This window comes from Amblyomma americanum, unplaced genomic scaffold (assembly GCF_052857255.1).
Source record: "Amblyomma americanum isolate KBUSLIRL-KWMA unplaced genomic scaffold, ASM5285725v1 scaffold_100, whole genome shotgun sequence".
Classification (NCBI taxonomy): Eukaryota; Metazoa; Arthropoda; class Arachnida; order Ixodida; family Ixodidae; genus Amblyomma; species Amblyomma americanum.
This window is the reverse complement of record NW_027526572.1, coordinates 217,501-245,032: the sequence shown is the minus strand read 5'-3', so window position 1 is coordinate 245,032 and position 27,532 is coordinate 217,501. Positions and strand designations below refer to the sequence as shown.

Here is a 27,532-nt window from a genome sequence, read left to right as displayed (position 1 = left end):
TCCTGTGCGATAAATATTGGGCAGCTGTCGGTCAGCGCGTCGCACAACGCCTTTCGGGACAACATGCATTGCGCATTTTTCACTATGTTGAGATTTACCTGGTTATACTTCACTTGACCCCAGAAAATAATCTTCACAACGCAGTCAATAACAAACTTAAAACATTTGTGTCACTTTCTGGAGGCCTCATTTTCACCCAAGAGTTGGCCAGTGGTACCTTCCTGCAGTACGTGGACGTAAAGCTTCAATTCGCGGCGAAGCACATTTCCAGGTGCAAGAACCCGAAAGTTAAAAAGACCCCGCTGCCATCTGATAGCATGCATTCTAAGCTCGTTGAGCGCGCTAACGTAAACCCAGCCTTCGAGATCGCTCTAGAAAAAACTTGTGAGCACAAAATGGAAACAAGCTTCACTAAACAAGTCCAGCGCTTCTGTAGCGCCGGTTACCGTGAGCATTCAATCACCGGTCCATGTGAAAGTTTATTGCACAAAGTTAAGGATTGAAAAAAGACCGAAGTCACTAAAAAAGGTCTGCTGCAGGTTATTCCCTACATTCATCGCGTTTCGCATACCGTCAGAAAAGTGGTGCGCTAATACGGGGTCAACATCGTCTTCTCGGCACCATGTTAACTTTGCAGGGTGCGCTCAGTGATGACTAAAAAAACAGAGAAATCCTCAGTGTAACAAGAAGCGTGTTAAGAAATCCGCTTAGTGTTTTTCTGTGGCTGTGCATAAATTTCCCCTCACCTGCGGCAGGTTCTACCTTGTGCAAAAGGGTAGGTGTTTTGATGAAAGCGCTTACTACAGTGACTTTGCAGTAATGAATAACTGAGGAAGCCACCTAGCCCAACGTCGTAAAGAATGCGAAGGTAACGGTGAGGGCAAGAAAAAGATTCGTTTCAAATCAATGATTGAAAGAAAAAGGGTGTTTGTTCAGATCGAACGACAAAATCGAAAGAGAGGTGGTGCAAGCATTTCACATCGCAAAAACGAACGAAAAATGTGTCAGCACGACGTCCATTTTGCTTCTATCTAACGAAATCGCTTTTCTGGAAAGCCATTTTTAAAGTTTTTTGCAACTTTTCATGCGCTGTTTTCTCTCTGTCTTTACTAGTTCACGAGCTTTAGGCCAGTTTTAACCCTTAACCTGTTTTTTATGCCCGTTGTTTCCTCATTGCTGTTACGCTGCCCTCGCGCCTTTTCTGCCATCTTCAAATGATTCACAAGTTTTTTCTAATCTTCATATTTTTTTACGTTCCGCCAACTGCGTAGTCATCTCGTGTTTTACCGCCTCTCCGTCCTCTTTATCCTTGTTAACTGTTGTTTTGCATTTCACCATATAGGTTTCCATAGCGCGTGTTTTAATTCCTTCACTTTTCGCCTAGGCTCCAGTTAATTGTTAAGAGACACTACGCCGATTTATATCTTTGTTTTTATAGTTTTTAGCATTTTACAAGAAGTATTGTGTGGAGCGACTGCATTCTTCCTTGTTGATTCACCTGGCCATAAATAATGTTACCAGTTATTGTATGCACTTCTCTTATCTCTCTTTATGTGTACATGTGCGAATGACACACGCGGTCGCGCGCTTTGGGTTCCCGCCATATAAAGCCCGTGCTTTCGCTTCCTTGAATACACTGTTGGCAGTCTGCGACCGTGATGTCGTGCTCGTTTTTTTACCTCTCCTCGTCTTTTTGCCCATTTTATAACCATCCCAGGTGCTCGGTCGACCCGGAGTGGGCTGCTGCCGGACTGTTCCCCAATATCTCGGCATTCACCTAAATCGAAGCCTTTCCTGGTCGACACACATTAATAAAATTACAGCTAAAGCTTCACGAACCCTTGGATACTTAAAGCGTAATCTTCATGGTGCACCATCTGACACTCGAAAACTAGCCTACCAGATGTTTGTCCGCCCACAACTAGAATTTGCATCACCCATCTGGTCACCTCACCAAGCGTATCTAACACGTAATCTCGAATCTATACAGAACCGTGCTGCACGCTTCATCGCTCGTGATTATAACCGGCATTCCAGCGTCACTAAGATCAAGTTATCGCTATCACTTGAGTCTTTAGAATCACGTCGTACCGTAGCCCTTCTTTGCTTATTTCATAAAATGATTTTCAGTCTTCACAGTCACACATTACCTTTGTCACGGCCATGTCGCACATCTCATCGCCTCCATAATCATAGCAGCTTTACGCGTATTTTTGGTCATACAAAAGCATTCAACATGTCTGCTCTCCCACGTGCCATAAACTATTGAAACAGCCTTCCTGACGATGCTACTAATACCAGAAATCCTGCTACATTTCGTGATAAAATAACCGCAATCTTCGCCTAGTTGTCTCAGTTCTGTGTATTCTTGCGAAAAATGTTTTATTGCTGCTTAGTGTGAACTAACTTGTGCACTTTTTAGCCTCTCTGTCAAATCGTGTTCCATTTCCATGTTGCCACATTTTGAAACACGTAATTATTGTGTGTTGTATTACTTTATTTGTATTCTTCTGAGTGACTCTTGCTAACTATTGTATAAAGTTTTTCTTCTGTCCTTATTTTCTGTCCTTATTTTGTGTTTTTTTTTGCGCTATTCTCTAACTTCTATGTACTGCCCCACTCACACAATGCTCCAATGTAAAGGAGCCTGTGAGTAACTTGAATAAAGAACAGATAGTGTCACCTGTTCTTGGAAGCGCTCTCGCCTCTGTCGCTCCGCCTGCAGCTTGTTTTAATGGTCGTGCAACCCTCTGTTCTATGCTGGAGTCTCCGCGGCATCAAACGCACAGGGCACAATCTGCCTTCACCGAGTTTCCAGCGCTCGATCTGGGACGCAGATAGAGCAGAAGAAGGGCTCCTCCTCAGCCGCAGAGTCATCAATAGGTGCTACGTCAAGGAAATCCACCGGCCGCCAGACTCGCACTTCACATCCGGGTTCTCCGCATCCTGTCTTCAGTTCGTGCAGGAATCGCTCGTCATGGTGTTTCGGAGAAGGTTTAGGGAAGCTCGAACGTCGGCGGGCACAGGGCACAGGACGCCAGAAGGAGGGACAGCGGCAGGGAACCGCAATCCTTAGAACTGCTCAAGAGAACCATGAAGGCGGGCACGAAAAGGGCGAGGGAGATCCGGCGAGCGGGGCGTCGAAGCGACGTGCCGACGAGTCCGCTCTGGTGAGAAACTGGAGAGTGACGTCTAGGAGCTCGTTAAGAAGGTGCTAAAAGCGAGAGGTAGCGGCTGGATCCAACTCGCATGAGGAGGTAGGAGAGGAATCGAGAGACTGAACGCTCTTTGCTGTGAAGCCCTCTCCGCCGCAGAGCGAACGGGTGCCCGCTTGTTGTTTCTCTCTTCGAGCGAGCGGGCGTGAACAAAAGGACAGCTGTTTCCTTAAGGCTTCCCGTCGTGACACAGAGAGAGCAAAAATCTGCAGGTTTTTATTTTTTGTTCAGTTCGCGCTGCTTCTTCACTTTTGAGAAGAATTAAAAGAGTGCAAATTTTCTGAAGAGACTAACGATCTTCACGTGGGTGACTTAGTCCATGCATCTTCAGATGGAATAAACCGTGACGACACCCCTTGTACACCATAAAAAAGGCACAGACCACAGCACATCTACATAGTGCGTGCAGACCGAGATGAAGTGCTGACAAGTGAATGGGCCAGATTAGCTTTCTTGTAGGGATGTTTTCTAAGTATTCGTTTGATTTGCGGAATTTAACATCCTAAAGCGACAAGTGTGCAATGAGGGACGCCGTAACAAAGGGCTCCGAGTATGGACCACCACCGTGGGTTTCTTTAACGTGCTCTCACATCGATCGCACAGCAGCGGGTGTTTTGCTGTTCCGCCTCCATCGACATGCGGCCAGCGCGGCGTTGTCATAAGTATAAAGCAGCCGCTAATGATTAGAAGTGAGCGACGGTAGCCTGCCTGCCGTGGTTACACTTCTCGTCGCCAGCTTCACGCCATTGCCCAAGGTGCAGAGGGTGTGAAGATGAGGCTAAAATTGCGAAGTTGGGTGAAGCTGCGAGCTTTGACTAGAAATGCGCGGTGGTGATTTATGCCTTCACTTCTGTGCAGTTGAGCTACAGTCGAAGGATTTAATTTTCATTGTAGTCTTCACCCTGGTGTGCACAGTCCTTATACATCAAGTGAGGGGTTTTTACAGACTGAGCTGGAAAGGCTTACAAAATGGTAGCTCTACAAGTGGGGTTCGAGGGAAGGGCTCCTAGCGTAGTTTCTTTCTTGTTTAGTAGGTCATCATTTTGCATTCCCTACTTACCATTGTGAGTGGTGTTATATGCCGGCTACATTTTTTTTTCCAGAAATGGTAACTGAAAGGACCATGATAATTTTATTAATGAAAAATTAACATACTTTTCTCAAAAGAGATGGGGGGTGAACCGATAGATATTCAAGTGCCCTGTCCGATGCCAATATAGTTTTCAAGAGTGATTTATATCTCGGCAATCAGCACTTCTGCACTGTTGTTACTTTTGAACACTTTTGGAATAGGGTAGGACGGCTGGAAAGAGAAAATGTGAAAGGCTAACTAAAAAAGTTGTCGGTCGTTAGGTACTGCACATTCCCTGATTTTTATTTTATATACGAGTCCAGAACGGTTCCTTGTATTCGAGTATGGAAAGCATGTAAAAATATACAGTAAAAAGCTCTGAAATAGTCCCCTTGAATAGCCCTCTCCCATTGATTCTATGACGACGCTTTGAAAATACCATTTAGCATGCCGAGCCGCTCGAAACATGAAACAAGCCGGAATTCCTAAAAAAAAGTTTTTCGAGATTAGCTGATGAGCCGCCGCGGTGGCTCAGTGGTTATAGCGCTCGGCTGTTGACCCGAAAGACGCGGGTGCGATCCCGGCCGTGGCGGTCGAATTTCTATGGATGCGAAATTCTAGAGGCCCATGTACTGTACAATGTCAGTGCACATTAAAGAGCCCAAGGAGGTCGAAATTTCCGGAACCCTTCACTACGGCGTCCCTTATAGCCTGAGTCGTTTTGGGACGTTAAACCCCCATGAACCACAAGCCATAGATCAGCTGATGAGAGATAGAAATGCAAGCTAAGGAAAAAAGGCTCGAGTTTGGAGATTATGCAGTTTCATCACAGAATTCTAGCTGATTTAAAGCAACCCTTATGATTTTTTTACAATATTTTTTTCGAATCTTATTTAAAAGATAAAAAAATTGAAATGTTCGAAATTTTCCCACTACGCTCTCTGCACTACGCCTGGTATTCCGTATAGGTTAAATATTTAAATAAAACATTAGAATTTGTACAGAACAGCGCTTTCGACGTTTGGCTATCTGGTCATGTCTTCCAAGATAACCTAGTGTGTTATGTCTTGTGTAGAAAAAAAAAACTGAAATCTCGCAGTGTCTGCAGCAGTGCTCACACACTGCACAAATGCGAGAAACGCGGCTTCCGACGACGCATCTCCTCCCTCGTCAACTTACACGCCACAGCACAAGGCTACCGTTCTGCAGAAAATCCGGCATGTTCGCTGGCGGCGGCGTGAGCGAAAACTCGGGATTCGTCGCAAGAAAAGGTAGCACGCCAGACTTGGAGCCGCGGATTTTAAAAGTGAATAAAACATTATAAAACTCGCGATTCGAAGGCCGCAACAAGACTTGCACGTCATTACGACACGTAAGTATATCAAGTGAATCGCATATTTTCAGTTGAAAATACACCAGGATGTTTTGGTGTTTCCCGGTATGAACACCAGGTGGCCTGATGCTCTGGTGGGAACACTAGACAGTTTTAGTGTGTTCTACTGTTTATACTTGCCTGGTTTGGTGTGTGCTGGTGTACATATCCTTGTGTGTTAGTGTGTTGTGATGTGCACACCAGGGTGGTTTGGTGCGTGCTGCTGTACACATCCTAGTGGGTTAGTGTTTTGTGACGTGCACACCAGGGTGGGTTGGTGTGGTCTAGTGTGGGCACCAGACTTTTTGGTGTCTTAAAGCGCAAACTGGTGAACACATCCTAGTGTGTTCTGTGCACGCCAAGGTGGGTTGGTGTGGTCTAGTGTGCACGCCAGCCTTAAGTGCGCATCAGAGCTCGGGTGTGTGGTAACGTGCACATCAGAGATATGGTGTGTTATTGAGCGTGTAACACTGCCCACAGTAGGCAATTTATTCGCTCTTTGAATCATGAGCAGCTCAGCATAATTATACAATAAATATGTAAACAGTTGCTTCACATCATAAAATAATAATTTATTTAGATCAAAATAATTATATATCGAATATCACTGAGGATTACACAGCGTCTGTAGAAAATCTGACGATTGAATACGACGCGCCAATGCAACTTCGAGGGATTTTGAGGGGCTGTTTGTGGTCATTCGAATACACGGAGGAGCGAAGCGCCTCAGTCTAACTGCAATTTTGCTACGGTTCGCAGTAATTATTTTTCATGAGACGCACAACCCTAATAGCCACCCGCCAACGCCTAGCGTGCTTCCCAAAACCGTTCAAATCCAGCACGCTGGCTGCTAGGTCACGTGGCAGGACGCAGCACGCCCCTTCCCCCTCCTCTCCCTCTGACATCCAGGCATCCCGGTGTTATATCCGGTACCTTACGCCACGCCGTGCCATGGTCCGTGCTGCTGCTGTTCGTGTGCTGTTTGTGTCTGATTTAAAAATCGTTGCTTCAAACTTGCGTTTGGGTTTCCTGCTTATCGTAGCTCGCGCCGCGTGTCAGTACTGCAGCCGTTAGCGTACTTTGTGAAAAAGTGACCACGCCGAGAAGCATGGAGCCGTTTCATACAGCACATACGACAGCACATACGACTTCAACTATGGCAGCCGCTGCAGCTTTTTTATTACCGCAGCCGCGAAGCAAGAGAAGAAAGCGGTTACTGCAAGGCGTCGATCGAGTCTTCGTTTCCAGGTGAGACCCATAGTGTAGCGCAGGAATGCGCACAATTTGCGACCGCGAAAATAAACGAGCGATCACAAAGGCGAGAAGAAACAGAAGGGACAAGGTGAGGCTCTGTCAGCTCTGTCCTGTTTGTTTTCCTTCGGCATTGCGCGTAATTCACTGGTTGTTTCCGCGGCAGCAAAGCGCATTCCACATCGGATCATCAAAATGTCGGTCTGTCAGTGTTCACAGTGTATTCGTTGCGACGCGAGCGCAGAGGTGTATACATAGATGCGTTTGCTGAATGGCAGGCACGGGTAGGAGTCTTAAATGTAAACGTGGAAATTTTATACCACCCAGCAAAGCGCGTGACTATAGCTTGGGCTTTCGTTAAGGCGGCTGCCCGACTTACTGTTCATTATTCGACGTGGTACGTGGTTGTGTACTGTCTGCACGCGTGTTTCTTGACGCCACTATCGGCCCGTTGCGGACTGCCTATATCGTGCGCCGCTCGGTCTGTTTAGCGTTGTGTTATTCGCTACACGTATGTGCGTCTTTATATTGATCTGATGTGGCGTCTTAAGGTTAGAATACACCTCTTCGAGCCGTTTACACCAGCTGCCAAGCTCATTGTGGGAGGGGTGGGATGCGTCAAGGCATGCAAGCGACTGAGTGAATTGAGCGACGTGTCACTGCGATACCCCAACAAACCGGTAGCTGCCTGCTCGATCAATTTTGTAACATTAGTAACGTTGCCTGCAGCTGTAAATTTATTTTAGTTGCAAGCGGCCGTCAATAAAAGTCGTTGCTAAATGTTGAAGAAGTAGTTCTAGAAAAGGAGTTGTTTGTAGCCCTTTCAAATTAAGTGGTTTTGAATTACCTAAGTAGTGCAGAGCTCATAAAAACTAGTTTGAGCAAGCGGCGTTATGTTTTCAAAGTTTGGTTGATTACACACATTCTTGTGGTTGTGCGAAATATAAGATATACAACTATTTATCAGAAAGTGCCAGGCATTGTGGGTGCAAAAATACACAACTGTAAATTATGACGTTATGCAGGTGAAGTTCCTGCTGTTCAGTAGTGAAGAGGTCTGAAAAGAGCTTCGTCGGAGAGGATGTCTCCACTGTCCAGATTTCGGGCTGTTCATGTCTGTGCCCGTTCAGTGTACATTGCAGAGCACAAGTATGCATAGAGGTTTCAAAGACATGTTTTTTTCACCTCTGTGTTGAGATCAGTGTGTTGCAATGTCTGCTTTGGACTAGAACGTTGATGGCATGTATTGGCATTCTCTTAATCAAAATAACGTGTCTCTTCTCAATAGGTCATCATCAGATAGTGCCAATTTCATGCTCAGTAAAAAGCAGTGCTTAAATTCAAGGGCGTCTTGGCTGGCCTCAGAACACCTACCAAGACTAACGAGGAATCTGAGACTGCCTGTACTATAATATAGGGAGTGTATGAATCCGAATCAAAGAACCCATTTTCTTGTCAGTGGTGGTTGGAACATTTCTTCTGTCATTTATGAAGTTTCGTGGTGATTTTTAGCAAGAATCATTAGCACGTTTTCTTAAAGGCAAGATGGAAAAAATGCTAAGTTTACAGCACTACACAAAGGCTGGAAGGAAAAGAGAAACCCGCACCCTCATACCGCGAGCGAGTCTAGAGCTGGCCGCTCAGCTCCAAGTCTACGCAGCAACAACAAGCACACTGGCACACCCTCAGCTTAGCCACTTTTTCTCTCTCTTCCTCTCTACTTCTGTCCCCACCTGTTCTCAAGTCACTATGGACCCCCTTCAATGCAGCCAGGCTTTAAAAAAACATTAATATGAAGTAATAGGTTACAGGGCAGTATTTTAAGGTGGTATTACAGCATGAGAACAATGTTTTTAGCCTTTTTTTTCTCTAGTACCCATCTCACATGGCACTCCTCGTAGACAATTATAGCAGAAAGATAACCATGTCATCCTTCTGTAGTCATGCCGCTGTCACATGTCACTCCTCAGAGATTGCTCCAGCAATGACTTCTTATTTCACTTGGTGAAAAGAATATGAATTTTGTTATGTAGTGCAGAGATGCAAGCGTCTAAAAGATGAAACAATAATTGGATTTCACAGCTTCTCTTGTAAGGTTCTCGTCTACTGCCTCTCACTGTAGTTGCAATATTTTTGCTGCCTCTAGATACGAGCGCAAAATAAGTACTGTCTACTGCAAAAGACTTCAGGGTCTGTTCATTTATAGCCTGTGCACCAAAAAGCTAAAAATGCTAAATGAAAAATTGTGAATGTTCACCATTAACGCTCCCTCGGTTATTCTCTTGGTGAGTTTTGATGTTTTTTTGCCATTTCACTTGCTTGATGATGGCACTCTGCAAGTTCAGTGAATATACTTGCTCTAATACGCTTACAAGAAATTAGGAGCTTGTTGGGACCTGTTTGACTCAGCCTTTCGGCAGGCTACCTGATATGATAGTTAAACAAAGCTTGAAAGAAACTTCATATACTATGAACACCAGATGTGTGCTTGCGTCTTCTTTCAAATGATGCCTTAGACATTAATGTACATAGACCACCCCGTGATATTTGCTCAATGACTGGTAAATAATTAATCATTTATAATTTTCTTTCTCTTTCTTCTAGTATTATTAACCGATTGATAGCTGCGACGTGTAGTTGGTTTTACGGTCATGTCAAAAGCAAGAAAACTGGTAATATAACTGCTGATATGGCAATTGTTGTCATTCCAGCTTTTCAAATAGGCTGTTGTAGGTGTTATAGTGAAATAAAATTGTATATAAACGTTTATATTGTATCCTTTTTCATGCCTCAGTATACCTAAAGGTCGACTATGCATCACAGCTATCATTCGGTTGATGAAGCCTAAACAACACGAGGGAAGGAATAGGAATTATAAATTATTTAATGGCAGGCAAATACCACTTGGGAAATCATGTATCCTAATGTCTAATGCAGCATTTAAAAAAAATCATGTGACCAAAACCACGTGTTCATAGTCCTTGAAACAATTTTTTTAGGTGTTGCACATTTCACTGTTCTAAATTTGCAGAGGTAGCAGTGTTTAGTAATGCATGCCTTCTTTTTGCTGTTCTAGTTTCATTCATTTGTTGTTCTGTGTTTTCTTGTGTTTATTTCGTGTTGTGTCATCGCATAGTGCATCCCTTCTATTTTCTTTGGGCATCACTCCTCTTCAGTGTTTTTTTTTTTGTGGCAGGCCTCATGACAGCTGGTAGCTTTCCTTTCATTTTTGCCTTCCTCTCTAATGGTGCTCACGCCACAAGACAACAAATAGTTTACTGGAAGGCTGAATTCTATATTGCACAGCATCATTTAGGTGCCGTCTTCCTTCTTAGCAGATGCCATTATTGGTGATGCCTACTGTTGCCAAGAATCTTACTTTGACACAAATTTGTTTCACAAGTGCAGGGCATGCTTTGCTCTCATGTATAGTTTGTGCATTTATAATGTATAAATTGTACATGGTCTCTTAGTTGGTGAGTGACACAGTGGCCTCGTTGGCTGATTTTTGTATTATTATGCGGGGTTATAATTTGTTTTTCTCACTGCTGATCAGCCTTTATGGGAGCTTATTATGCCTTCTTCGACAGGCATTTCTTTTTGTTGCTTGAATTAGAATACTGAGGCTCAAATGAGCGAGCATCTGGGGCTAAATTCCAGTATAACTTCGTGCCGTTTGTCAGCTTTCTTTATGATGTGCATAACTGCAGGTAGGGAGTAATTTCAGGTCTCAGTGGTCCTTCATTTGCTTTTGCTTCTCAAAATGCCTTTATGCCAGATGTCGGGTTTTGGAGGATGGTTTGTCACAGCCTTCATCACTGAAGTAGGTAGCACAATGTACGAGCCGTGACAATTAGTCATTATAACTGAGCACCCCACCCTCCCACCAAAGCTGACATCTGAACTCAACTTTGATGAGTATTGACGCCTGAAGTTGTCTTTTTACAAGCAAAATATTACTGACCACTTGAAAATTTCCTCAAGCTATTAGGTTCAAATTATGTTTTTGCTTGCAATCAAACTCGCTCAACTGCACTTTCGTTGCAAAAACGAGTATAATACTTGAAAAAGGCAGCCAGGTCCTTCATGGAATGTGAATGGTGCACAGCGGGATGCTGCGCCTGGAGCAAACCATGTGGGTCATATGGGAGGTTGTGTTACGAAGTAATGAAGCATGGGAATGAAAATGATGACGCACACTGATTACCATTTTGTGGTTTTTGACCAGTTTCTGTTTTGAAAGGCACTGTTCTAAAAAGAAACTAAAGTGCACCGGAGCCGCTGGAAACCTTTTGTGTGAAGAAAAGGCATACTGACTATGCTCATGACAATTTGTTGATTGTGCATAATTTCAAAATAACCATTTTAGTACTTCTTTATGAACAGTGTCACATAATGTGAAATTACGGAACTTGTCTCTAATTTTTCTTTGCACTTCAGTTTTGTTTCTATTTATATTTTGTATTTCTTAGCATGAACACCACGGGAATTCACTCCTGCATTGCTTTGTATAAGGACAGAGGGCCGAGTCCAGCGTCTCTATGCGTGAGCTCCTCGTTGATAACTATTCTAAGGCACTATGTTGTTTGACTTGGACTGTATCAAAAGCTCATGCACTTCTAGCTCAAAAAATGTTAAGTAACTTTTCATTCAAATTTGAGTACAAGAAATTTGCTAACTAGGCAGTATGTTGAGGACACATTAGCTTTACTGCAGGTCAACCGGAATTTGTGCTTTGCTTGACAAGGGCGCGGGCAAGAACTGTAATTAGAAAATTGCTCTTAGCAGTCATTGCGTGTTGATTTAAACACTGGCAGTGCTCCTAATATTTTTATTTTCAGCATTTCCTGCCACACTTACTAATCAGCAAATTTCAATGCAGAAGTAATTTTTTTTTCATTAATTGTGCAGTTAAAGTTGCAAATTCTAAAAAGGCAAAACAAGTAGTTTTCTTTTGTTCTTCACACTGCTATCAGAACTCGTCACTAATGCTTGGCACCATTAACGTCAAGGTGTAAGTCTTGTGTTGGTAATAAACGAAATCATTTCTTACTTTCTTGCTTCAATAGGCTTTAAAGCATACTGCCGCTATGACGTGTACAAATACAATTAATATAATATTCCTGGCTGTGAATATGGCTAAGAATTTTTATGCGCGTGTTCTTTGTCCTTTAGGTGTATCGGAATTCAAGGTAGAGAAGGCAATGTATGACACCTTGAAGGGAATCCCAAAGGGTGCAGTATTTCACAAGAGGACTGCCACTACCATCTGATCATCAGAAGCACTTGCACAATGCAGTTCCTGTGGTAAGTGCTTGAGAGGCGACAGCGGAAGGCAAGGAAAAGGTTCGCCGCAAGGCTAAGCATAGAGGGCTGGGATAATTGGTTCTGGCCAGAATTATGAGACATCATTCCAGCGCACAAAATTATGTCCGTGGTCCGTGGTGTCTATTCTCTTCGTTCGCGTGTTTTTGTGCGCTTGTGTGGTGTTTCATAATTCACTGAAGTGAAAAATTGATGCACTGAGAAGTAATTTATATCTTCAGCTGGATTTATCACAGAGGCATATACTCACTCCTTCAGTGTATGTGAGAATTACGACTCAGGTTTGTTAAGTAAAAACACCAAACAAAGGATAATGACGAACATATGAGACGTGACCAAATAATTGTTGATATTGGCTTTATGTGCAAATTTATCTACAGGAGGTTAATTGATGTGTGCAGGTAGCTCGTGTAAGGATAAAAGCAGCTTAAAGGCCTAGGCTCTATGTGCAGTGCGACAGTGTATGAACATTGAAATTGCCCATAATGAACAACGTTGAGTGAATACTTCTCAAGCCATGGAAAGAGAACACTGACGGTACTTAGTCATTTGCCGTGAAGCTTGAATTTTAATTGCTGAGGCCTAAGTGATACTGATTCAGTATAGGCATTTGTGGGTGCTGTCTCATTTGCCATCGTCCATGAATCCTCTGGTTGTCTGTACTTAACGACTAAAATTTGTATGTTATAACTTGTAGCCGTCACTGAAAGCATTTTGCATAAAAATAAGCTTGAATTGAATGCTAGCTAGCCTATTGTTTAGCTGACAGATTCCATGATGAAAGTGACTGTTAGAGTCTATCATGTAGCCCATAATGAGCCCTTCTTTTTCCTTCCTTCTCTGTTCTCTTGTCTAGCTGTTATGCATACAGTTTTGCAAATCACGTTCTAACTTCGACTACTTCGGTTTACATGTAAAACAAATTGGGTACTTTGCACTCAAGCTTAGGTGTGCTTGAGGTCTCTTTTGCTAGTTTTCCTGCATGCTTTGTAAAAATAGTTTGTGACATTGAATATGACAAAGCATATCTTAGCCACTTTTTTCACACTTAGCAGGGACGGCCCAGTGCGGCCTGAAAGATTGCTCGAAGCGGTTTCAATACTTTGTTGCATACATGTTGGGAGTGATCATGCAACTTGTGTGTTATGTATATGTGTGGCAGTAAACATTGCTACTTTGGAAAAGACGCCGGTCTGCCATACAATGTCAGCGAAGAACCCCACTTGGTCTAAATTAATCTGGAGCCCTCCACTACAGTGTCCTGAAGCCGTTATTGTTATCTGCCTTGCTGTGAGAAGCGGCTCTTGCAAGAGATCTGCCTGATTAGAACCAGTCGACTCGTTAAGCTTATTCACTTAACTCGTAATCAACTCGGACATTTTTGTTTTGTAACTGGAACCCTAACGCGTGGATGCACGGGAAGAAATGCATCTCACTGAAGATGGGGTTCTAGGCACTATAGTGGTCAGTGCACTGTACGCAGAATCAATTGTGGGTAAGTGTCTGCAGGTACTATGCAGTGAATTGCACCCGAGGCTCAGGATGAGTATAACAAGCTATACCTAAACAAAACTGATGTGTGGTCAGGCAGATTTTGTTTCAATACATTCAGGAGGAAAAATATTCTGGCAGATTTTTGCACATCTGTTGCGGTTTTACCAGTGCCAGGGTTTAGAGCATCTTGTTTAAGGTTTCCTTTCGAATCGTTGACGTTCCAGCCCCGTCGTTTTGTATGTTGCATTCAGCTTAAAAGAAATTTCAGCAGTCGGCTTTTTATGCTTTGCTGCCAAAATAGAAAAAAATGAAGAGGAATGGTCTTCTAAATAGATGTAGCCAGCCAGTGCTTTAATGTTTTGCAGCCTGTGCGCATAAAAAGTCTCAATACATTGATGTTGTCACCCTGAAATGTACTCGCATCAAATATTTTTTTAAATGAAACTACATCTTATCTCCTTTTTGTGCCCATCTTTACGGGCATCTAATCATTTCTCTTGTTCCTTAATTACTCTTATTTTGGTTTCTGCAGCAGTAGAATTTCCATATCAATTTATTTCTCTAGGTTACCAAGTATTAGAATCTGTAAGCCTGGTAATGAATGAAATTACCGGAGATGATAGATTGCTCTTGATTGTCTCAGAAAGCTTGACTTTGTGTTAGAAGGACTGTCATGTTCAATATCAACTGCAACGCAATTATTTGATAAGAACTCATATTATGACGCAGGTGGACCCAGCTGTGGTGTAAATACATGCTGTTAACTATGAATACAAAAGAAAAACACTGAACGCAATAATTCACACTTTCATTCACACAGCATGATGACGAACAGGGGCAAGGGGGGAGGCACCTGAAAGTGTTTTTTAGCGTCTTCACCCTTGTCCGTGTTCATCGTCACACTGTGTGAATGAAAGTGTGAAATACTAGCTCATGCAGCAACTGATTTCCAGCAAATTAATGCGTTTGTGCTTTGTGTAAGTAGCATTGTTCTATAAAGCAGAAGAGAGTTGATTTACTGCCGAGGCATTGCGAGTCGTATTGAATATGTAGTATATGTTTGCACCACTGAGCTAACTTCAATGGCAGTATTTGCTACTTGCCTTTGCACTGTGAATAATATAGTGTATTTCACACAAATACGTTATTTTGTTCTGTTTTTCAGGCATTGTGGCTACACAGCTGGAGTCAAGCTGCTATCATTGAATTGCAACATATTCAGCTTTGGTAGAAAAGGCACGCTTGATTCAAGGGGCCTTCATTATGGCTATACTGCCAGTTTTGTCAACCAATAAAGCTAAGGATGCTTTTCAGCAAATGTGAGCATTTTTCTTTTTTTACGATACGTGCTTGCACTTTATCTCTGGCAAGAACAGAAATGATGTGCTTATGTGCATGCTGCAGTGTACAAGCATGTAAAAAATTATGACACTACGAGTGTGTGCCCCACTATGCCTAACTGCGTGCATGTACCACCTGATGAACTGCTCATGCCATCAAGACCGGCGTAGCGAGATTGTTGGATATTAGTGCACCCGTCTCATAATCAGGAGTGATTGCCGTTTTACACTATTTGGCGTGCTTTCGCAGAGATCTCTTAATTTTGCTCTCGACAGTATGTCCAAACTCACAGCATCTCTATCAAGACATTGTACTGTACACAAACCATGTCAAATCGAATGGTACACCAACCACACCAGGAAACACTAAGCCAAAGCACATCAGAGCCGCTATCAGTCGACCAGGTCACAGCCCAGAACACCAGAGCAGAACACACTAAAACACACTACACTACGCCACGTCAGGACCCCCGATTAAAACGCACGACAGTATTTTTGTCGCGCATCTCTAGCGTGACACAATTTTGTGTCGCAAGGCAAGCTGTCTTTTCGTGCCTTGTGTCGTGCGACAAGGTTCGTGTCGTGCGTTCTTTCGAGCGAAAAAGTTGTTTGTAGTAGGTTTTGCGGCAGGGCAGACATCTTTCCTGCATGTTGTCGTGCGAAGAAGGTCCCTGTAGCAGTATTTGTCGCGCGACAGGTTTCTGTCGCAGGTACTGTCGTGCTACAGAGGGAGTCGTGCCGCGCGACAAAGGTTGCGTGCCTCAGCAAAGTTGCCTGTCGTGGGTTCAGTCGCGCGACAGACTTCTAGCGCGCCTCTCTTCACGCGACAAAAGTACCTGTCGTGCGGCCTGTCGCGCGACACAACAGCTTGTCGTGGGATATGCCGCGCGACAGATACCTGTCGTGCATTGTGCTGCGCGATAGATACTTATCGTGGGATGTGTCATACGACAGATTTCTGGTGACGGTAATTGTTTTACTGCAGAATTCTAGAAATACTGTCGTGCTGTCATGTGACAGCGATAGGATCAAATTTACCAAAGATGCGTCAAAGCGCGTTCACTGCGGCGAGTCGCGAAGAGGATGCGAGGTGCTCTGGTCTGTTGGTGACGGGCACCGAGCGAAATTATGTGCTCATTCACATTGGCGAATCGAGTTTTCAACTCGCTTCCCGCGACCTGGCTCTCTCACCGAACGAGAATTGGCTTAGAGGAGACGCACTGCTCGAGAACTCACTCAATTCCCTTCTGTTCCCACATGACAGTGTGACTAAAGGAGTGCATGCTCAAGAGTATAATGCTACTTTGAAATCCCAGAAAGCTGTAATGAACAAGCCACGAAGCCAGCGTGCCTGCGTATCAGCACGTGCTTGCGGTGGCGGCATGTATAGCCAGCCACGACAGCGCGTGCACACTAATCGGCGCGCGCAAGTCGAATGGCGCTACTGAAAGTCAGTGTCTTCCTGGCTTCTGTGGGGTGTTCAAGCCATGTAACATAATGTACCGCTACTACAACATGCGCAGAAAAGTCCAAGGACACATATACGCGCGTCGCGGAAAAGAATGTCGTTAATGGAAAATCTGGGAAAATTCCTCGCCATAATCATCCGGCTACACAAAGGCAGCATGTATGTAGGTACATGCACGCAGTTTTCTGTATAAATGTTCAAAGACCCCAATATCATTTTTCCACGTTTCAGTTTTAAGAGCGTCAGCTCTTACTACTTACGTTTGTCAAGGACACGTCTGTCTGCAGGGAAGGTCAAATGGGCCAAGACACTTACCACACTATATGACATAGCAACAGCGGGCGCGTAGAGCCTAAGTTGTCACAGACGCCTTCGATCCGTTTTACATATGCCAGTATAGCGGCTATCGAAGTGGAATTCCGGGGGCTCCCATTTGCATCAAATTTGGGGGCCGCCCGTTTTACGCAGAATGATCAAAGTGATGTCATTTGACTTGTCGTGTTCCTGAGAATAAAATAAATATTGAGATGAAGCCCGAAAAATGTGTGGGATTCCCACCGACGACGTGTTCGCCCCCAAACCGTGCATTCCGGGGACTTCCAGACAGCCATATGGCCTAATCGTTTGTCGCAGGGGGTTCCGGATGGGGTCAAACGATTCGTCTTCTTGTAACGCACACGTTTATATAATTCGTTAGCTGATATATAAGAAGGAAACGTACTGTATATAGGGAAGGTGGCTGTAAATCGCAATGGTAGTGCAAAATCATTGAAGTAGATGGCGCTGCTTGTATCTTAGAATTAATGTTTCCGAAAGGAAATGCCCTCAGATGTTTGTATTTTGTCTTCTCCACGTTTGCTTAATACACCGATCTAAACACTTGAAGCTCTCGTAGCTAACCCTCTGAAGTCCAACACTGATACAGTGTTGGCGGAGAATTTGTTTAGCGGCAGTGAAATGCTGCTTATCATACAATAGCAAAAAATACTTTACGACGTGGTTCATTGCCTTCATTGAAAATTTCATGACGGTGACACGAAAACGTCGCTAAATATAGAGAACAGCGTATGCAGCCGAAGGGGAAATACGGCGGCCGGCGAGTTTGAGCCGATTTGATTCTCGGCCGAAATGAGAATAAAGTCTAGGGACTGACGTCAGTCGCGCGCTTTCAAGAGTTTTGCCTGCTTTGACACAGTCTAGCTCATGCGCTCCCCGCGCTCGGTCCTCCAAAGTTATTTGGTCCCAGTGTGACTGTGTGCTACGACAATCTGAGAGAACAGGAGGATGTCTGGTGGTTTGGATGTGCACCACGGCCATACAGTTAAGCGCCATGATAACGTACGGGTCCGGCAGGCCAGCCTGAATGCCGAACGCCAGCATCAGAAAAATGCGACAGTAATGCTTGTTCATGTCCATACTAAGCCGTCCGATGGAGTATCGTTGGCGAATATCGAGTCGTTGGTAGAAAAGATAGCAGAAATGCAAACAAATGTTTTCCCATAGCGCCTTTAACTCCTGCTGCTCAGTCGCGGCTCTCCTGGCCTCAGCCGTCTCCACTCCAGAAGGTGTCGCGGAAACCGAGCATATCTTTCTTTGTTTCACTATGAGACGAGGTTCATAGTAAAACGATGGCGAGAGCAGCACCTCAGCGCTAGCCAGCTCCGAAGTGCACTCAGCTGCTGCATTGATGTTAAACCGGGTAGGCTTAGCGACGACTAGGGCAGCCAGGGGGTAGCGCGTAGTTCATTGCCCGGCGCGCCCGCGCGCGGCGTCATTCCCGAAAGCTTGTCTCGCTCACTCCGGCTCGCTCACTGATTGGCTCAACAGCTTGCGACTTTCACTCGGAAGGTTGGAAAATCAAGCAGCGAGCGACTGGCCTGCGATTGAGCGATGCTTTGTGGCCACGTTTGAAGTACTGGTGAACAACTTTAAAGCCCATATGCTTGGGTTATCGGCTGCGTTGCGGCGAGTCTTAGTTAAGATCGTCTGCGACGCCATCGTCACCGTTCGTGAAGCACAGGCTGAGAACTTCAATTCCAATACGTGCCAAAACAGCTCGTGTTTATCGTAACGATACGAACTCGAAAACACGGCTGCTTCGATGCGCTAGAGGGCTCTTGCTTGTGAAACTACACGCGATCAGCATGCGGCGAATGCTAGCCGCTGTTGCATATTGGCTAAGGTGTGACGCAAGTATCGACGTAGTTTAGCAACGCAGTTGATATCAAAGTAAACCGCTTGTATTGGTCACAGATTAAGCTGTTAAGTTTCACGATCTCCGGTGTGCGTGCCAGTGTCGCGCAAATTAATGCATCGCAGCTACTCTCCATCGTGTCAATTGCTTTCAACTTATCCACGATAATCTTCGGCTTGAGATACGGCGCATTTTTTCGCTGTTTTTGTCGCAACTTAGTGATTTTTTCTTGCATGAAACGAAATTGCATTCCGTCAACAGCGTCGTCTGCTCCGTCGTCTGCTTGGGCATCCGGGTCACTTCAGGGGATCACAGGATCGCAGCTTCTACAAACGACATGCCAGAAAAAGTAACTGAAAGTGCTTTGATATTCATAAATATGTAAGCGTTTTTTTAAAATGCAGTGTCTTTGTTGTGAAGATTATTTAAAGATTCGTGATTTAAAAAACAAACTTTTTTTCGGTTTCAATTTTTAAACGACGCGAAAGCGCAACCGTCGGCGCCATTGCAGCGCAAACGACGTGTCGCGTTTTGTATTATTTGCCTCTTTGAGGCATTGCTTGAGTGCTTGTACGGCGGACACGTGTGCAGAACTCATTCAATAGGAAGGTTGGAAGGAGTGTGTTTTGGAAGCCAACGACCAGAATTACGGCCTGTCAACATTGGCGAGCTTCAACGGGTAAGCCACGAAGAAAGACAATGCTGCGACGTCTTGTCATCTGTAAAGGCAACGAAGACTCCATCGCGGTTTTACTAAGCCTGGATGAATCGGATGACCGGTGAGCCCCGCTCTGCGTTTCTTTGCTAATGATCTGTATTCACAAGCGCTATTTGTATGCGGCAATATAAGGATGTGAGTGGAGGCAGTCTGCATGCGGTTGCCGCAGCTATAATGCGGCGCCAAAAAAGCAGGGTCTGTATCCTGCATGACAAGTGTTGTTCTCATTGTCTTTGTGTGCGTTTAGTACTCGCGTGCCGTGGTAAATAGAAATGGCACCAGATGTCACAACAGAGTTACGCTTTCGCTTGGTAGCGCTTCGACACTCTGTTCAAAAGCATAGATTTGCACTGCGTAGAAGACAATGAGCGAGAAGTGCCGCGTGACGGAGCGCTCGCGCTAGGCCGGCTGCGATCAGACACCGCACTATTTTGCTCAGGGTTGGTACTTTCCGGAATAGTGCTTGTGCATTAATATTCTTCATAATAAATAATTCTGAAACAGTTTTCGCATGTGAAAGGTTGGTGCATATTCCTCGCTTTGTCATTTGTAAACTTATCTGTGCTTCCCCAATGGAACAGGATTTGAGGCAGTGTTATGTCATCATCATCATCATCATCATCATCATCATCAGCCCTACTACACCCACTGCAGGGCAAAGGCCTCTCCCATGTCTCTCCAATTAACCCTATCCTTTGCCAGCTGCATCCACCCTTTGCCTGCAAACTTCTTAATCTCATCCGCCCATCTAACCTTCTGCCGCCCCCTGCTACGCTTACTTTCTCTTGGAACCCACTCCGTTACCCTTAAAGACCAGCGGTTATCTTGCCTTCGCATTACATGCCCTGCCCAAGCCCATTTCTTTCTCTTGATTTCGACTAGGATGTCATTAACCCGTGTTTGTTCCCTCACCCACTCTGCCCGCTTCCGATCTCTTAACCTTACACCTATCATTTTTCTTTCCATGGCTCGCTGCGTTGTCCTTAACTTAAGCTGAACCCTTTTCGTTAGCCTCCACGTTTCTGCCCCGTAGGTGAGCGTTTTTAGAAAGCAAGATGGCATGTAGCGTATCACTTTCCAAATTTAATTTGCCATTTGGCAGGACATTCTTTGTGCCCTGTCAAATATGTCCTGTCTTTCACTGCAGTGGTGAAAAATCCTCTTATTAGTTATTATTTCTGGGCTGCACTTCCCATGCAAGGTGTGTTAACGCCTTGTGTGGGATAATTGATTTTGCTGTTGATCTGTTACTTCTCGAATATCATTAAAATTTTCCAGTCTTTCTTATCGTTCGTGTCATCCTTGTGTCTTGCCTTGTGGTTTACAATGAAACGCATTGTCTTCCTGACAGTTTTGCTCTTCACCTTTCTGTTTCTCCAGTGGTTTCATATGAGGAGCTGTGTATTTAATAGCCACATATGCAGTCATGCGAGGTTTTTTTTTCTGTTTTGGCTGGTCACGGGCTTGAATAGAGTAATCTATCTTAGTAACTAGTTTTCCCGAGAAGATGCACGTATACCCTTTTAATTACTCCACACAGAATGATGAGATGGATAGCTGGCATCTCCTCAAAAATACATTTGTTACAGCAGTGGTTATTACTAATAATTCAAAAGTTATTCTAATAGCAATGCTAGAGTTCTGTATGGGGATATTTTTGTAGATTGTTGGCTGGCATTCGATGTTCATTTGGCTGGGAAGTACTTAAAGCTGTAACTGAGCACTTCAATTTTTTGGAAGTTATTTCAACAATGTGCGCTCCACCGTGTCATGCCAGCCATTTTGTTTGTTTACATTTTTCAGATTTGCGGTTGACTCTGTCCTTGGCTTGGACTTTGATGGCTAAACGTAAGTGCTGCAGAATTGCCAGAAATAATATTTGAAGCCTTAATATTGCCCAGAAATGTTCTTAACAGCTTTTGAAACAGTACGCAACAATTTCAAGCACGTTTTATGGGCGCTGATGTCTTTTAATTATACTTTTTTTTCACCAATTGTCATTACCATAATTTGCAAATGACATTATTTTTTACCATGTAGGACCAAAAGAGACCGAAGGACATTAATTTATTGACATTAAAGACAAGAACCCTACATCTGTGCACCACCACCACGCAGATCCCATCGCATCGATCACCCTCTTCCAAGTTCTGCACCTGCGTGCCGGTGCCAACGTCTTTACCAACTCATTATTTTGTTGAGTAGCAACTGACTGTAGACGGCCTTCCCTATCATATCGCTGCCATAACTTGCCCATCATTGTTTATGACTGCTGTCACTGGTGCACCATTATCCCACCCTTTATGTAACACCCCATTTGGGATCTTTAATGAAAATAAACTGAAGTGAAATTTGTTAGTGTGGCAGGGGTATTAGACTACTACCTTATCATTCTTTACTCAATGTGAAACTCTCATGCCTGCTTATTGCAAAGGTGCTGTCACATAACTTGCTTGCATAGCAAATAACCTAACACTGTGACCAACTTTAATTAAAATTTAAATAAATGATAATAGTGCACTTTACTTGCAGAGTTCTTGATTAATACCTGTGCACAATAATTGGGAACTGAAATGACAATTTTATTTTTGCAGGCGCAGATTTATGTGCCCACTTCATCGGTAATCGCCCAGGAGCGGCAAGGGGCCCCAAGAGGAGGCGACACACAGAATGGCGGTAGAGAAAACGACGAGGTACAGAATGGAGATTTTCATTTTTACTCGCAGCTTTAATGAATGGAATAAGGTTCAGGCCATCAGGTGAATTAACAAAGCCTGACAGTCAGGAATAGCTTGGAAAGAACATTCAGGTCTGATAATCGTCACCCATTAATTTTATATGTTGTTGTTAGTGGTGTGGATGTACGAAAAGTTACTACAGTTAGCGTTATTTATGTCTATGTTATCATAAAATGAATTTTCAAGCCCAGCTCCACTGAACGAAAATTTTGTTGAAGTGAAAACAAGCCTGAAAAATGGTTGTTTGTGGCAAGAACTTTGTTGCACTGTCTTCTATGGCTAGCTAACAGGGAATTAGAAATATTGCGCTTGATTTCGTTTAGGGGGTTAACTGGAGATGGCTCACAAGAGAGATGTGCTTGTATAGAACTTTTATGAGCGTATCAGCCGTAAAAGAAGCTCGAAAGCAGTCATAGTGACAGGCACTTTGTACCTGTTCTGATGAGGAACTGTAAACAAGAATAAAAAATGGAAATTCTTAGGGCTGCACTGATGGCCTGCATTTCCTCAGGCTTCGGAACTTTTGTGGTCTACAATTCATAACTTCCTCTTATTCCTTATCGTAGCCCAGCTGCTGCATGCACTATGGTTAGCATTAGCACTGTATGAAGATTAAAACAGTTTTTGTTGATTATCAGTAACCAATATTTTACTTGATGATGCGCTTTTTCTTACTGTGTCTGACATACCTTACTTCAAAATTTTTTTAGGTGCACTTGGCCTGGGGGGTGACCCTCCCTAGAGGGAAATGGGCTTACCTGCAGACACAGCCCAAGGACTCTCTCTTTGTGCGGGAAATGGCAAAGGCTCTATGGGGTATGAAAGAGCTCTACAATAGGAGCATAACCGGTAGGCCCTGCCACCGTTTCCAGCACAAAGAGGGAGTTCCTGAGCTACAAGAGAGGCGGGCTCTTAAGCCCGAAAAACTCAAAGCTCTCCGAAGTAAGGTTATTCATTGTAAAGTATTTCTCTGCATGTTACTCTTTTCTCATTCACATATTTGGAGACTATAATGCATTAACACTTGGTCCTTGGAGTTGCGTATAATACGAAGTTTATTTGAGGATTCCATAATTGTAGGTACAAACCTGTAACTAACCATGGGGAAATAACTTTCTCTGCTATGGTGACGACACTCGTGACCCTTTCAAAGCATATGGTGCAAGAAACAATCTGAATCAATATAGTAGAAAGTAATTATAAGGGTCCATCTTTTCATCTTTCAGTACCATAAAAAGCGCATAGATTGCATCAATTTCCAAAACTTTGTGTACTCAGTTATTTTTACTGTTTTCAGCGGCCTTCGAGATGCACATGGAAAAGCATCCCAGCAGCAAAACGAGGGAGGAGCGCTTGCGCAGCATAAATAGATCCCTTGGCGACATGCTGAAAGTGCTGAAAAATTGAGTGGCTACATATATGAAATAAAGATATTTAAAGTACTTTGCTTAGCTGTACATTTTAGCAGCACTTACACTGGTAGTGAGTGCTGTTCATGCATGTCAACACATACATGTAGAGTCATATACGGAGAAAAGTTTGCATGATGTGGGTTTGCAGAAAAATATTTCTTTACGCGAAGCAAGACAATCAAAATCATTGGATCATGAGGGCACATGCGTGCTCCATTTGCAAAAATACCAGCTGACTGCATATTGAGACAATGCAGAAATAATTTTTTTTCTCGAATCTGCATCCGAGAAAATTTTGTCTATATACTGTACATATTTCAGTCTCACTGTGAATTTTTACTTCTGCAAATAATAATCAATACGAATATAGAACTGTATAGCTGCCTCATATTGCTAAAAGCTGCATGCATGCTGTTGCATTCCCACAGTGTGCAATTGTAATCCGGGCTGAATTGCCTTCCACATGGTAGTGCGGAGTCCGCACAAATATGTGGAGTCCAGCGCTTACGGACTGCTGTGGAGTCCGTTCAGTTCAACTGTACGGAGTCCATAACAGGCGGAGGTCCATAAGAATCCGTCAAGTACGGATGAACGCGGATGCCCGTACACTGTGGAGTCCGTAGTTCCATAATTCCGTACGTATGGATCCGCTTTCTCCGTTGTATGGAAATTTTCGGCAGGGACGACATTGACTCCTTTGGGATTTACCATGGTGACTCGGACGTACAACTGGAGCGTACCAATGTTTACTACGACGAATCATCTGGTACTTGCGTTTTGCTGTATACATCGCTAAATTCAGCGTACAGTTGTCACATCACGTTAGGTGCTTGCACTCTTGAAACACGATCTGACCTCAAGCGAAGCTTCATTAGCGGCACGTTCGTGTTCTTCGCTGCTCAAAACATTGTTCTCGCATAGTCAGTACACAATTTTCCAACAGTCGTAAAGAAACTTCCGGGTTCTGTGGCTGCACATGCTGCGTCTTTCATTGCGACTGTTCTGACCGCTTGTTCGGGTTGTTCCCGAGGAGACGACGCTGTAATTCGTGCTTCAAAGACTAGAGATAGCCATGGCTTTGCTAACCACGTTTATGAACCATTTTCCTGCTTTCATTGGGCTGCTTGCACGATACTTACGTTTGTGCGCCAAGTAGACAATATGCAACCTAAAATCATCGACCCACTGATGGAAGACTCCAACACCCTTGCAATGTAGTACCCAGTGTTCCACGCCTTCAGGAATGTCACCGTGACATATCGTTTGAGATTCAATGACTCTGCACCGTAGCTTAGGTGGGGGTCACGCTTTCCATGTGACGCTGGTAGTCGTTGTCGCCGTGGCTGCTATTGGAGAGAGCTCACGCAGTAGGCACCTGAGCCAGCGGCTCACACCGCGCATCGAGTTGTTGATGGATGCATGGCTGGTGTTGCGATTACCGACATCGTACAGAAGACGAGTTCAGCTAAGACTTGCCCCGCACCTTCACAGGATTTTTTATTACTCTTTTACGGTTCCTGAACATATTTGCCCTTGTAGATTATGTAAATTGTTCTGCAGCAGTGACCAGTTCGTGTTCTCCAGGAGGTACGAGACGAATGACTACCCCCTCCTCGAAGCGCCACAATGCAGAATCAGCGATAGTAACTCGTTTGCTACACCAGGTTCGTCTCTAGGTTTTTATGGAAGTGTGTTAGCATTGCTTTTATTTTTTAGTTTGTTGATTTCCTGCTTTTTGCCGTCTTTTTCATTTTGCTTGTTCACTGGTATTTGTCTCATTTGTACGTATAGGCATTCGTATAAAACTGCCTTTCGGATGACGTGGAAAGTTTTTAAAAACATGCAGCTTCTTTTCCGTAACTCAATGCGATTTTCTTTTTGTTTCAGGGGCCGATACATTCCGCGGGCAATCCTAACTGGCCTTGAGCCATCAAGTCTGGACTTGGTGCGCCGCAGTTCGTTTGGAGAGCTATTTCGCACTGACAACTTTGTGCCTGGTTAGCAGATGCCCATCACTGAAGATACATATATGCTTTTGAACCATTAGTTCTTCTTTATCTGGCCTCAGCAGGTAAGTAAAGGCGTCATGCAATGTTCTGAAAGGGCTCTTCAGTATTCTAATGGCCAAAAAAGGCTCCGCTACAAAAATTAATCATATCGGTTTCGGTTGTTGGTTCCACATGTGAGATATGATATAATGCTATCAGCCTCACTTACAACGCCACCACTGATGCATTTAGTATAAAATTTGAAGATAAACCCAAGACTCCGGTACAGACGGCATTATCATACAGCCGCACCTTACGTCAATGTGTAGACGCGTGATGTTTTTTGTGAATACTGAGCGCATCGCGAAACTTGTCATTTATTTAAATGGTTACAGGAAAGCTGCGCTGAAGTTTTCTGTGTCGATGGCAGCGCCTTACCACACAACCCAGCGAGAGGGGCAAGCACTTTTAGTGCATGCAGTGCTTTTTAACGCCACCGGCCGGCACTTGTATATGTTTGAGCTTCCACGCTCTGTCGAAGCCACACGGGGCGTGCTTCCCCTGACTGGGCTACGTCGAAAGCAACTAGGCAAGGAATGTTATCAGCCAAATAGTGCCTCTAATCATTCAGAATGTGGTCTCGTCTTTGTATCGACGCAAGTGGCCGACAGCAGCAGTTTTTAGTTGCGCAGTGGAATAACTGCAGCACCGCCTGGGCACTAAACGTTGCAAGGGTGGTCAAACGGCCTAGTTGGTAGTTCATATTTGTAAAAAAACAGTGCACCTTAAGACATGGACAGAGGAAGATACAACGACACAGCGCTGACTTGAACTAGTTCTTTTATTGCAGAGCGACACAATATATATAGGAAAAGTGGGTGGGAAAACAGCGCGGGAAGTCAGCGCTGTGCCCTTGTATCTTCCTCTGTCCGCATCTTAAGGTGCGCTGTTTTTTTTTCTAAACACTAAACGTGCCTATGAATTATTTCCACATAGACGGAAAGCAGGTACATACGATAAGGAGACTGATGGCTGGCGATACCACTGTAGCGAGGCTACTTGTGCACGGAACGATCGGTCTATGTGTGGAGATAATTTAAAAGAGCTATGAAACACTTTCTGAGCAGAGCTCAACCACTCGCTAAGTCACAGCATTGTGTTGTCATGAATGATGAACACTTGAGCCAGATACATTTTTACACGCTGCAGCGAACCCACAATCACGCACGATAGTCGGCAAGCCCTTCCCGGCAACTATTTCATGATTGGACTAGTTCACAAATTGCTATTATTAATATTTTTTCGGACCCCAGGAAGCTACCAAAGGCCGCGGCCAATAAGCCGCGTAGCTCCAGCGGGTCAGGAAGCCGGCGGAGGAGCGCCAACCTTTAAGCTTGAAAAAAAGTGATGAAAGGAGAGGAAAGGCCCGTATACGCCTAAATTCAGATTAAACTCTGGACTTGCCGGGGATGAGCGGCGCCCTCATTCACTGGTAGGATTGTAATGCACTAGCGCGCGCACTCCATACGCTCCTCGCATCGTGCTCATCTCTGTCGTAACGCAGAATGAGTGTAGCACTTCAAAAATAAGCACAGAAAGATAAGTGCTACAAAACTGGAGTTATTGCTAGCAAAACGAACAAGAGGGTTCAGGCGGGAGCTCGAGGTACAAAGCGCTGGACCCCACGACTTCCCGCCCCCTCGCGACGCCCAACGACGAAGCGTATTATTGCTGTTACTTGCCGGATGAGCGCGCTTAGTTTGGCACGTATTTATAAATAGCTCCATGCTTCCAATCAAATCGTTAGTAAAGCTGTTTACACATGTAGGGATTGCTGCTTCTATTTTTCAGCGTTCACAGTCTTCGTCCCTGTAACTATAAAGACAACTAAAATAGCGCTTTAAGCCGCAGATGGGGTTGTCAACACAAAACAAAACAGACGAGT

General features: G+C 44.2%; 1 pseudogene; it reads left to right on the top strand.

Moving 5' to 3' along the window:
- The window catches only part of LOC144112424 (tubulin beta-1 chain-like), a 111,528-nt pseudogene that overhangs the window by 68,790 nt on the left and 15,206 nt on the right, over nt 1–27,532 (top strand).